This window comes from Notamacropus eugenii, chromosome 6 (assembly GCF_028372415.1).
Source record: "Notamacropus eugenii isolate mMacEug1 chromosome 6, mMacEug1.pri_v2, whole genome shotgun sequence".
In the NCBI taxonomy this organism is placed as follows: Eukaryota; Metazoa; Chordata; class Mammalia; order Diprotodontia; family Macropodidae; genus Notamacropus; species Notamacropus eugenii.
Genome location: NC_092877.1, coordinates 178,944,963 through 178,959,139, shown reverse-complemented (window position 1 = coordinate 178,959,139; position 14,177 = coordinate 178,944,963).

Below are 14,177 nucleotides of genomic sequence, written 5' to 3'. Positions count from 1 at the left end.
AATATTAAAATGAATCTCCAATGCAGAAATGTTTTTAAACAGTCTTCAAAGTAAAGATGGGCAGTGATGAGATCTAGTCTAAATAGAAGATTTAGATAATCCTAACACAATTGCTTATGCAATTTCTTATGTTTTCCTAAAGGATTTGGTCCTTAAATATTGCTAGCTACCATTTTGCATTTCTATACTTAGGATTACAATAACATTAAAATTTGTTGTGCAATGTATTTTTTGCTTTTGTACTTGGCTCCAGCTAAAGTAACATTATATATGTCTACTGTGAGAGGAAGAACTAAATCCTTTAAAAATCTGCAAATTTAAGCAATGTGCCACATATCTCTCATTCCTATTCATTAATCATTAATGAATCTTCAAAAAACTGGAGCACAATATTGATTTCCACTTGCTTTTCCACAATTCATTATAACTTTTTTTCCAACACAACAACTTTGATCTCTAGACACATTTGAATTGACTTTGAAATAACTTTTCTTTAGATCCACATTATTCACTTTACTATTATATTGAGTTTATTTTTTTCTGTTTTCAATTTTGTAATTTGACAAAATATGATCATATTTGAGATGAGATAAGTTATTGACAGGCTCTATTTTTATACCTCCATTATCCTCGGGGTACTTTTAGATTTGTTTTCTTCTTTCACTTCAGTTCATTCATTTTCCTCTGATTTCAGCAGTGTGGACTGCATGATTACTAAGTTCTTTTCCAATGTCAAATAAGTTCTATGAAATTAGGGCAACTGTAAATTTGAAGATTTTTTTAAGCTTTCTTTATAAAATAGAAACAATATGATTTTGCTAGTATTACTTTTCAAATACTTTTTTTTAAAAAAGTCTCAAAATCATCATATAGAATGCAATTTTCCAAAGTTGATTTCTTCAAAAGGAGTAATATTTCAATATTTTAAGAATGTATGAATTTTCCCAGTATGGGTACATGTACCAAAACAGAGCTTTTTGAGTTGTTATGGAAAAAAATTGTCACCTTGAAGTCAATCTTTTTTTGATGACCCTTTTTGAATCTGAGCCAATTACCAGATGATAAACCTACAATTTGTTACCAAGCCTGTACATGAAAACTTTACATGTTGGTGGGACCTATAGGGGTATGCTAGAGTTAAGTTTACATCAGAGAGTGTGAGCATTTATACTTAAGAAATCAGCAAATGCTATTTATCAGGGCCCAACTTATTGTTTTGTTAATTTCTAGTCTTAAAAAAATGATGGAGAAAATGTCAATAATGCAAATGAAACTTTAAAGTATCATGTCAACTTTTTTTCCTAAAGAAACAGTTGCGTTTTTTAAGTGTAAAAGCTACAGATTCATTGCTATTTTGTGATTAATAAATTAAATTGACTATGACAGTTTGCACAACTAAATATTACCATTCACTAGTACAGAAGTTGGTACTTAACCATTCTGAGGAACAAGGCAGAAAGAGCAGATATGTGAATATCATTGGTAACTCAACTTACACTCTTTGTGCCTGTATATATTATTTCCACTGAGGAAAAGTGCCTGGATTATTGAGGCAATATGGCCTCCACAAACTTTTTTGTAGCAAGCAGTTACAGAAGCAATAGAATTGGACTTCAATATTCACCTTGATTTTATTGATTTCCATCCATGTTACTTGAATATATTTCAATTTTTTAAACTATACACAAGGCAAGGGGTGGGAGTGGGAGGGGAGAACTGACCTAAGAGAATACTGAACAAGTCAGTCAAATATATGACTAACTTCCAGGTCATCTTTGAATTGATCCTAAAGAAATGTACCTCCCTAACAGTTTGAGAATTAGGCAAATAGGACTTCTCAGAAAGAAAGACTGTATAAAGATAAGCCCAATGTTCTTCCTATATAATTAGAACAACTCTTGATTTTTCATCTTTAAATTATTTTTCTATATTATCCAATATCTATTTCAGTAGGGATGTACTGTGAGAAGGGGGAAGGAAAAGGAAGCATGAGGAAAATTCTCTCACATAAATGAGACATGCAAAGATTTTTTTTTTTACAATGGAGAGTTAAATGAGTAAAGTAGGAGTGCACAATGTTTAAACCTCACTCTCATTTGAACTGGCCCAAGAAGGAAGGAATATATTTACACACAAATTTGAGTAGGGAAATTAACCTCACCAAACAGGGAAGTAGGAGAGGAAGAGTTAAGAGAAAGATGAGGGCAGGGGGAGGAATAAGAGAGTAGGTAGATTAAGTATGGAGGTGGTATGGAGCAAAACAAATTCTTGAAAAGAGGCTGGGGGACATGAAGGAGAAATATGAGAATAAGGTGGAGGGAAATTCACCAATATGTTGTTTATAAGAAAACACTTAAAGAAAGATACATACAGAGTTAAAATAAGGGGCTGAAGAGGAATTGGCTATACTTCAGTTGAGGTAAAAAGACAAGGGTAGTAATCATGATCTTAAACATAGCAAAAACAAAATTAGACCTAATTAAAAGAGGTAATCATGGAATCTACATTTTGTTAAAATGTACCAAAACAACCAATTAATATAAATACTATATGTGTGTATACATATAGACAGAAATATAGAAAGAGAATATGTTTGTGCAATTTCACAAAAATTGGCCATGCGTTAGGGCATACAAACCTTATAAACACAAGCAAAAATATTAAATGTCTTTTTTTTCTGTCCATAATGCAATAAATACTACCTTCAATAAAGGTAGGGAAGATAGCTTCTTCTTCTCCTCCTCCTCCTCCTCCCTCTTTTATTCTTCATTATCATCATCTTCTCTATCTCCCATCAAAGGAGGTTAGATTAAAGAAAAATTAAGGTAAAAAAAACTAAAACCACTTTTAAGGGTGCTAATAGTTTCAACTTGTGATATTCTACTCTTATCTTGTTTCCATTTTCCCCCATATTTGAGAAAGATCTTTGGAGTGGAAAGTCATCAGCCAAAGATTAACTGATCTATAAAATTGTTAAGCCACTGCCAGTGATCTTATAGGTCATGGAGAAGAGGAAAAATATTTTAGGATTAGAGAAAGGGAAATATATGGATTTTTAAAGGTCTAAGCAATGTATTCTACAATTTATGGAACAATGATCTTTCCTTCAGTTTCTGGCAAAACTCCATGATATGTTATTCAAAGAACAGAAAAGTTTACAGTTGATCACAAAGTTTCTGACTTCATCAGTAATGTTGGATACCAAAATACCCCATTTCCTTTTTCTGACAGTGGTAGTACTAGATAAAACTAAATCAAGAGAATTTGAGAAAAAACAGTCTAATCCAGGGCCTAAGTTCATTTGCATAACACTCTTCTTATTGGTAGAGAACGATTACTTAGCTCTACATGCCTATGTAAGAGGCAGAATTGTGAACTTCAGAGAAAAAAAGGTGTCATTCTGATACTCAACTTTGAAAGATGAGAGGGATTTGCTGGTGCTCTTTAGGAAAAAATCCCTAGCAAGATAGAGAGACTCTGGGAAGAAGCAAACATGTAGATGAGCTAGTACCTCAAACATATTCCTATTCCCAGTTTACAAGACTAAAACCATCAAGGAATTTCCCCTTTAATGAGACAGGAAACTCTCTTGGTTGAGCTGAAAGAATTCAAACCCCAGGAAGAGAGTTTACTCCCTGCAGAAAAACTCATTCACTCTGTGTATTGTTTGTTATATTTGGTATATTAGTGTAATTTCCTTCATTTGTTTTCTATTGGCTTATGGAAACAGGCTTATTTGCAACACAAGATATATGATGGCATTTGTGCATTTATGTATCTGGATATGTATAGGTGTATATATATATATGTATATATATATAAATATATATGTCTGTATGTGCAGGTGCACATATGTATGTGTACACATTACCTCCACATGCATGTATGCACATAGTCCAATAACACTTCCCTAAGGAGATCATAGTATCCTTCCTTATAACCTCAGTTTTCTGTTCTTGTCATGGAAGAAATCAAGGCCCCTTTGGAGACAGAAGCAGAAAAAACTCTAGACATATCAATTCTTACCTCCCTACAAAGTCATATCTAGATGGATCCATGTGGACATACATAACCACATACAAACCCACACATATAAATATCTTAAAATGGCCTTCTTAATTGTGAGAAAATATTTTTATGAACAAGATGAAAATACATAGACTTATGTGGCTTCATAGATATTCTGATTAAAAATGACTACATGTTTTCTAATATCTGGTAATAAATTGCTATCAGAATATTTTATTGTTTATTATATATCTTAAAACTAAAATTTCTCATATTGATAAAGTACATGAAAAGCTTCCTAATTATTCAAGGTTTGAAAACTTAGCACCAAAGCTTACAGTTTATTTTGCCCATTTTAATTAAATTTAATTAAAGCAGGATAAATGAGAAAGATTTTAAAATCTTTAAAACCTATTCATCAGCTTATAACACTGACTTCGTCAGTCACAGGCTAGTCACAGGAACTGAAAAATTATCATCATCTTGCACAGAAGAATGGCAACAGCAAACTCATTTTGACTTATATTAACTTTACGGTAGTAAAATGACGTTCCTTTTAGAGTTATCAATATGGCATGAAACAAAATATTTTCACACTGTTTAGAAAAGAAATTGCCAGGGATGATTGTGTATACATGTTTATTTCTGTATACTTATATTCTGTATACTTATACTGTATATTTATTTCTGTGTGTGTATGTGCAAGTGTGAAAGAGGGACAAAGACAGAGAGAGAATTTGAAGAAAATAATGGAAACTTTGAGCTAGAGGATCCTTAAAGATCATCTGTCCACACCTCCTTATTCTACAGATGAGATCCAGAAATACTGATAATTTTTTGCTTTTGTTTTTGTTAGACAACTAAGGTCACCGAGTTACAAATTAGAGAATGAGATTGAGCCTCCTCTGATACCTCACTGTGGCAAAGAGATAAAACAAAGAAGGGAGTGAGATGATGATATCAAAAGAAATGGATAATTAAAATTACATAAAATTGAAAGACATTTGTATAAGCAAAATCAATGCAGTTGTAATTCAAAAGGCAAAAGTTAACTCTTTAAAAATCTTCATGGCAAATTTTTTTGTTTTATTTTTTAAATATATTTTTATTTCATTAAATATTCCCCCAATTAAATACAAATTTTTAAACATTTAAAATTTTGAATTCTAAATCCTCTCTCTCTTCTCCCTTTCTCCACCCTTTAAAAAGACAAGTAATAAAATGTGGATTATATACATGAAGCAGAGCAAGATATATTTTCATATTATCTGTATTGCAACAAACAAGAAAAACACAGTGAAAAGCAATATGCATTAATCTGCAGTCAGAGTTCCCTAATTCCCTCTCTGAGGTAGATAGTAGTCTTTCTCATCATTCCTTCGGAATTGTCCTGGATGATTTTCTTGATCATAATAACTTAAGTCATAGAAGTTTATCATCCTGATAATATTGATGTTACTGTATATAGTGTTCTACTAACTTCTCACTTCACTTTGCGTGAGATCATATAAGTTTCCCCAGGTTTTTCTAAAACCACCTTACTCATTATTTCTTATAGGATAATAGCATTCTATCACAACCATATACCACAACTAATTCAGTCATTCCCCAATTAATAGGCATCCCCTCAATATCCAATTCTTTGAAACCACAAAAAAGCTGCCAAAAATACTTTCATACACGTAGGTCTTTTTAACCTCTTCTTTTATCTCTTTGGCATACAGACTTAGGAGTTGTATTGCTGGGTAAAAAAGAATGCACATTTTTATAGCCCTATGGGCATAGTTCCAGGTTGTTCTCCAGAATGGTTGGATTAGTTCACAATTCTACCAACAGTTCATGTGTCTCAATTTTTCCACATTCTCTCCAGCATTTGCATTTTTCTGTCATGTTTGCCAATCTGATAGGTGTGAGGTGGTGTCTTACAGTTGGCTTAATTTGTATTTCTCTAATTGATAATGATTTAGAATACTTTTTTCTTTGATTACTAATAGCTTTGCTTTCTCCTTCTGAAAACTGTCTTTTCATATCCATTGACCCTTTGTCAACTGGGAAATGACTCATATATTTATAAATTTAGCTCAGTTCCCTTCATGCTTAAGAAATGAAGCCCATTAAAAGCTGATAATTTTTGTGAGTTTATTTTATATTCTACAACTTTGCTAAAGTTGTTAATTGTTCCATCCAGCTTTTCAGCTTTGTATTATGCTGTCTACTTCCACTAGGATGTAAGCTTATTGAGTGAAGAAATGCTCTTAATTTTTCCTAGCCTTTGTTTTTCTAGAGCAAAGCACAGTGCATGCTAAGCACTTAATAAGTGCTTACTGACTTGATGACTCAATGATAGTAGTGAGCACATTTGGCACGTTATGTTATAACCTGACTCATATTAATAGCCAGAAGTTCATCCAAATTATCTCTGCAATTTCCTCTTTCATTACATTACATTAATGTGCAGTTTTGATATATTAATGATGAATCATTTGATTCTCTACAATTTCCAACAATCTGTGTGATCATAAAGAAATGATACCACCAAAACTTTTATTAAAGATGCCTTCAATGGATGTGTAAATTATTCCTAGAGAAATTTTCTGTAGATGAGTCTGAAGTTATTGGTGTCCTCTGTTCACCCTTTGTTGAATTTTGTAGACTATTATTTCCTTCACATCTTTGATATATTCCTCTCCACCAAGTAACTTGAGAATTAATCTCTCAATACCCACAAAAAGACATAAGCCCATCCCTCCTCTAATGTATTTGACATTTGATGACTTAGGATGATAAAACTGTAGATAGAGAGTTAAAAAGGACTTTCCAAGTCATATAGACTAACCTGGTAATTTTACGGATGAAGAAACTGATGCAGAGGTTTAGTGAACTGCCTAAGGTCACACCTGTAGCAAGAGGTAGACATGGGATTTAACCCCAGATTCTTTGATTTCAAAGACAAAACTCACTCTTTAAACCACAACATTTTTTAACACTGATTAATCTGATCTCTTTCAAAGTCTTCTTTAAGTGACTTTTACTCCCTATGCCCTTACTATTTTTTTCTTTTTCTAATGAGTGCATAAAATCTTATAATATCTTTCTCAAAAATATTGTATAGAAACTTCCAGAAAAGGTAGCTACCTGAGCAGAAGCAGGCAGTCTAATTCCCCAAACCTATTAAAAAAATAAAAGCCATACCAGACTGAATAATGATCAATAAATCTGATTTGTAACTAGAGTAAGTTATATTTTTCACCCTGGAACTACACAAAAATATAGCCAGAATCTACTAGGCAATAGGAAAATAGGCTTCCAATAAAACCAGCATTACCTCAGGAACAAAAAGTGATGGCCTTTCAAAGTGTCCAGAAAATGTCCAAAGATACCCATAAACTTCAAGACTCTGTTCCCAGAATCAGGAAGAAGGGAAAGTTCCTACAAAAATACCCAGAGAAAGCAAAGTCCACAGTGTGGACACTGAAACCAGCAAAAATCAATAATATGCAATTTGACAATGGCAGCACTCAGATCAGGACCACCGAGCCTCAGGGACTACAAGATTCTCTGTACTCTACCCTGAAATTCCATAGATGACTCTAATATGCTAAACTTCAAAGATCTAGAGGATAATCCTAAAAGAGCATGGTAAGTATGACCCAGTGAGACCAAGCAGGGCCAACCATCTCCATGCAATAAGGCAAAAAAGGTTAGACTCTGACCCTGGCACAAAATTCCAATTCAGGGGGCGGAGCCAAGATGGCTGAGTGAAAGCAACGACTCACCTAAGCTCCTGGAAAAACTCCTCTGGATATCTCTGGGGGGAGAGTCTGACCAGACTTTGGAGGTGTAGAATCCAGTGGGTGATGGACGTTGACCAATTCGGAGCCCAGGCTGGACCGGAGAGTCCACGGGAGGGATCTGTTCCGCGGGGGTAAGACCCCGGTGCACAGCGCAGTGTGGTCAGCACGGCAGGGCGGAGGGGACCAGAGGAGCCCGAGAGTGGCAGGCAAAACCAGCGGAGCAGGAGATAAGCCAGGCCGAGCCGGTGAGAGCCGCTGAGTGCCAGACATCAGCTCAGCAGCCCTTGAAATCTTCAGCCTGAAGACGGACTTCGGTGGGTCACTACTTGAACTTCCAGGAACTGGGATGGCAGAGTGATCAGTAAGTGCTCTCTCCTCCCCCCTAATGACCATGAGGGAACCATAAAATTCTTCCCCAGATTAATCCTGGATCAGCGGGAACAGCAGAAGGGGGCGGGTGGTCTCATAACACCAGAGGCTGGAAAAGTGGCAAAGGGGGATTGTTCCTACGGTGGCAGAAACGGCTGGAGGGACAGACTACCCAAGGCAGAGAAAATTCGCACTGAGACCCAGGCAAGCCTCAGAGCCGGGAGACGAGCCACAGGAGGGGCGGGAACACGCGTTAGCTTCTAGGCGTGCCCCAGCCCTCCAGGGGAAAAGGGAAGACAATAGGGAAGCTGGGATCACCATCCCCTGACCTTGCCTTTGCCTCAAGTCAGCTGAGGAGATCTCCTGAGACCAGACCACCCCTCCCCCACACACCAAACAAGCTAACCCCAGGGTTGATCTGGGAAACAACAACAACAAAAAAAAGCCTGCTTTTAGCCTAGACACACATCAACTCATCTTAAAGATCTGTACCTTCTGACTGCAAGAACCAAAAGCTACAACACTCAGCCAACATCATGAATCGGAAAAAGCAGACGAAAAGTGAAAAAACCATAGAATCTTTCTATGGGGATAAGGACCAAAACACAAACACCAAAGAGGTTAGAGCTGAGACTGTACTTCCATCTGAAACCTCAGATGGGACTATGAATTTCTCGCAAGCACAACTAGATTACCTGGAACGTCTGAAGAAGGATATAAAAGAAAAACTGGCCAATGATTTTAAAACTATAAAAAAAGAATTCACTGATGAGAACATCACCCTGAAAAAGAAAATTGAAGAAATGGAAAAGGAAGTTCAAAAATTAACTGGAGAGAATAATTCCCTAAAAGGAAGAGCTAATCAAATGGAAAAGGAAACCCAAAACCTAATTGGGAAAATTGATCAGATGGAAAAGGAAACCCAAAACCTAACTGGGAAAATTGGTCGAATGGAAAAAGAAGTACAAAAATTAAATGGAGAAAATAGCTCCTTAAAGGGAAAAATTGGTCAGATGGAAAAGGAGATGGAAAAGCTAACTGAAGAAAACACTAAGATGAAGATTAGAATTGGGCAAGTAGAAACTAATGACTCAATGAGGCAACAAGAATCAGTCAAACAAAATCTAAAGAATGAAAAGATAGAAGAAAATGTAAAATATTTAATTGGAAAAACAACTGACCTGGAAAATAGATCCAGGAGAGAAAATCTAAGAATTATTGGCCTGCCAGAAACCCATGATGAAGAAAAGAGTCTGGACAATATCTTCCAGAAAATCATCAAGGAAAACTGTCCAGAAGTACTAGACTCAGAGGGCAAAATAGTCATCGAAAGAATCCACCGTTCCCCTCCCGAAAGGGATCCCAAACTCAAAACCCCAAGAAATATAGTTGCCAAATTCCAGAGCTATCAAGTGAAGGAGAAAATACTAGAAGCAGCCAGAAAGAAACAATTCAAATATCAAGGACACACAGTCAGGATCACACAGGACCTTGCAGCTTCTACATTAAAAGATCGAAAGAATTGGAACCCAATATTCTGTAAGGCAAAGGAGTTGGGACTTCAACCAAGGATCAACTACCCAGCAAAGTTCAGCACAACATTTCAGGCAAGGAGAAAGTCATTCAACGAAATAAGGGATTTCCAGAGCTTCCTGACCAAAACACCAGAACTCAATAGACAATTTGATCTTCAAATGCAGGTCTCCAGAGAATCACAAAAAGGTAAACAGAGGGGAAAAAACAAAAACAAAAACTTGCTACTCAATTAGGGCAAACTGTTTACCTCCCTATAAGGGAAGATGATACCTGTTAATCTTGAGAACTGTGCAGCTATTATGATAAAAGGGATATATTTAGAGGGAACGGGGGAAAGGGGGAAGCAGAAAATGGCAAATTATATCACAGGAAGAAGTACAAAACTATAGTAGAGGGAAGGAGGGGAGGGAGATGAGGATTGTTTGAGAGGTACTCTCATCTGATTTGTTCAAAGGAGGGAACAATAATCTTAAGTAGATAAGCCTAACTAGCTCTATAAGTAGTAGGAGGGGAAGGGGGAAGAAAGGGGAGGGTGGCTAAAAGGGAGGAAAGAAGCAATAAGAGTAAAGGGGACCAAAAAGGAGGGTGGTCAAAAGAAGGAGGGGAAGGCTGCAGGAGGAGGGGGAAAAAAGTGAATACTATTGAGGAGGGGAAGGGAGACGGGAGAGCTAAAAGCACAAATGGTGGGAAAGAGGTTGGAGGGAAATACACAGATTGTAATCATAACTGTGAATGTGAATGGAATGAACTCTCCCATAAAACGGAGACGGATAGCAGAATGGATTAAAAGCCATAATCCAACAATATGCTGCTTACAAGAAACACATTTGAAACGGGGGGATACACATAGGATAAAGGTCAAAGGATGGAGCAGAACATATTGTGCTTCAGCTCATGTAAGAAAGGCAGGAGTAGCAATCCTAATCTCAGACAAAGCAAAAGCAGAAATAGATCTAATCAAAAGGGACAGGGATGGAAACTATATCCTGCTAAAAGGCACCATAGACAATGAAGCAATATCATTACTAAACATGTATGCTCCAAGTGGTATAGCATCCAGATTCTTAGAGGAGAAGTTGGGGGAGTTGAAGGAAGAAATTGATAGCAAAACTATACTAGTGGGGGACCTCAACCACCCCTCTCTAAACTCGATAAATCCAACCTCAAAATAAACAAGAAAGAGGTTAAGGAGGTAAATAAAACTCTGGATAAGGTAGATATGATAGATCTTTGGAGAAAATTAAATGGGAATAGAAAGGAATATACTTTTTTCTCAGTGGTACATGGAACATTTACAAAAATTGACCATGTACTAGGACATAAAAATCTCACAATCCAGTGCAGAAAGGTAGAGATAATCAATGCATCCTTTTCAGATCATAATGCATTAAAAATTACATGTAATAAAAGGCCATGGAAAGAGAAACCAAAAATCAATTGGAAACTAAATAATCTAATTCTAAAGAAGGGTTGGGTTAAAGAAGAAATCATAGAAACAATCAACAATTTCATTCGAGAGAATGACAATAGTGAGACAACATACCAAAACTTATGGGATACTGCAAAAGCAGTTATTAGGGGAAGTTTTATATCTCTGAATGCTTACATAAATAAAATAGAGAAAGAGGAGATCAATGACTTAGGCTTGCAGTTGAAAAAGCTAGAAAAAGAACAAATTGAAAATCCCCAAGTAAATACCAAATTAGAAATACTGAAAACCAAAGGAGAGATTAATAAAATTGAAATTAAGAAAACTATTGAATTAATAAATAAAACCAATAGTTGGTTTTATGAAAAAACTAATAAAATTGATAAACCTTTGGTCAATCTGATTAAAAAAAAGAAAGAAGAAAACCAAATTACTAATATTAAAAATGAAAGGGGTGAACTCACCTCCAATGAGGAGGAAATTAAAACAATAATTAGAAACTACTTTGCCCAACTTTATGCCCACAAATTCGATAATCTAAACGAGATGGATGAATATTTTAAAAAATACAAAATGCCCAGATTAACAGAAGAGGAAGTTGAATACTTAAACAACCCCATCTCAGAAAAAGAAATTGAACAAGCCATCAGTGAACTCCCTAGGAAAAAATCTCCAGGGCCAGATGGATTCACAAGTGAATTCTATCAAACATTTAAAGAACAGTTAATTCCAATACTACATACACTATTCTTGAAAATTGGGGAAGAAGGAGTCCTCCCAAATTCTTTCTATGATACAAATATGGTTTTGATACCCAAACCAGGAAGAGACAAAACAGAGAAAGAAAATTATAGACCAATTTCCCTAATGAATATAGATGCAAATATTTTAAATAAGATCCTAGCAAAATGAATACAGCATCTTATCACGAGATTAATACATTATGATCAGGTAGGATTCATACCAGGACTACAGGGCTGGTTCAATATTAGGAAAACTATTAGCATTATCGATCACATCAACAACAAAGCTAACAAAAACCACATGATTATCTCAATAGATGCAGAAAAAGCTTTTGACAAAATACAACATCCATTCCTACTAAAAACATTGGAGAATGTAGGAATAAAGGGAACTTTCCATAAAATAATAAGCAGTATCTATCTAAAACCTTCAGCAAGCATTATATGCAATGGGGATAAGCTAGATGCATTCCCAATAAGATCAGGGGTGAAACAAGGTTGTCCATTATCACCACTATTATTTAATATGGTACTAGAAATGTTAGCTGTAGCAATTAGACAAGATAAAGATATCCAAGGAATTAAAATAGCCAAAGAAGAAACTAAGTTATCACTCTTTGCAGATGATATGATGATTTACCTAGAGAATCCCAGAGATTCAAGTAAAAAATTACTAGAATTAATAAACAACTTTGGCAAAGTTGCAGGGTACAAAATAAACCCACACAAATCTTCTGCATTCCTGTATATTAGCAACAAAGTCCAACAGCAAGAGATAGAAAGAGAAATCCCATTTAAAGTTAGGGTAGACAGTATAAAATACTTAGGAGTCTACCTGCCAAAACAAACCCAGGGATTATATGAACACAATTACAAGACACTTTTTGCACAAATAAAGTCAGATTTAAGTAAGTGGAAAAACATTAGTTGCTCATGGGTAGGCCATGCTAATATAATAAAAATGACAATTCTACCCAAATTAATATACTTATTTAGTGCCATACCAATTAAACTATCAGACAATTACTTTCTAGAGCTGGACAAAATAATATCAAAATTCATTTGGAAAAACAAAAGGTCCAGAATATCAAAGGGACTAATGAAAAGACATGCTTGGGAAGGTGGCCTAGCGCTACCAGACCTCAAACTGTACTATAAAGCAGCAATTATCAAAACCACTTGGTATTGGCTAAGAAACAGAGAGGTAGACAAGTGGAATATACTTGGCACTCAAGATGCAGTAGGCAAGGAATATAGCAACCTTCTGTTTGATAAACCCAAGGACCCCAGCTTCTGGGATAAGAACTCATTGTTTGACAAAAATTGCTGGGAAAACTGGATAACAGAGTGGCGGAAATTAGGCATAGACCCATACCTGACACCGTACACAAAAATAAAGTCCAAATGGGTACATGATTTAGGTATAAAGATTGATACCATGAATAAACTGGAGAAGCAAGGAATAGTGTATTTATCAGATCTATGGAGAAGGGAAGAATTCTTTACTAAAGGAGAGATAGAATGCATTATGAAATGCAAAATGGATAACTTTGATTACATTAAACTGATAAGTTTTTGCACAACCAAACCCAATGCAACCAAAATCCGGAGGGATGTAGTAAATTGGGAAAGAATTTTTACAGCTAAGCTCGGGGATAAAGGCCTCATTTCTAGAATATATAGAGAACTGATCCAAATGTATAATCATACAAGTCATTCCCCAATTGATAAATGGTCAAAGGATATGAACAGGCAATTTTCAGAGGAAGAAATTAAAGCTATCTATAATCGTATGAAAAAATGCTCTAAATCACTATTGGTTAGAGAGATGCAAATCAAAACAACTCTGAGGTACCACATCACACCTATAAGATTGGCAAACATGACAGAACAAGAAAATGATAAATGCTGGAGAGGATGTGGGAAAGTTGGAACACTAATTCATTGTTGGTGGAGCTGCGAGCGCATCCAACCATTCTGGAGAGCAATTTGGAACTATGCCCAAAGGGCTACAAAAATGTGCATACCCTTTGACCCAGCAATATCGTTACTAGGACTATATCCCCAAGAGATCATAAAAATGGGAAAGGGTCCCACATGTACAAAAATATTTATAGCAGCACTTTATGTAGTTGCCAAAAACTGTAAGTCAAGGGGATGTCCATCAATTGGGGAATGGCTGAATAAATTATGGTATATGAATGTAATGGAGTACTATTGTGCCATAAGAAATGATGAACAAGAAGACTTCAGAGAGGCCTGGAAGGACTTATATGACCTGATGCTGAGTGAAAGTAG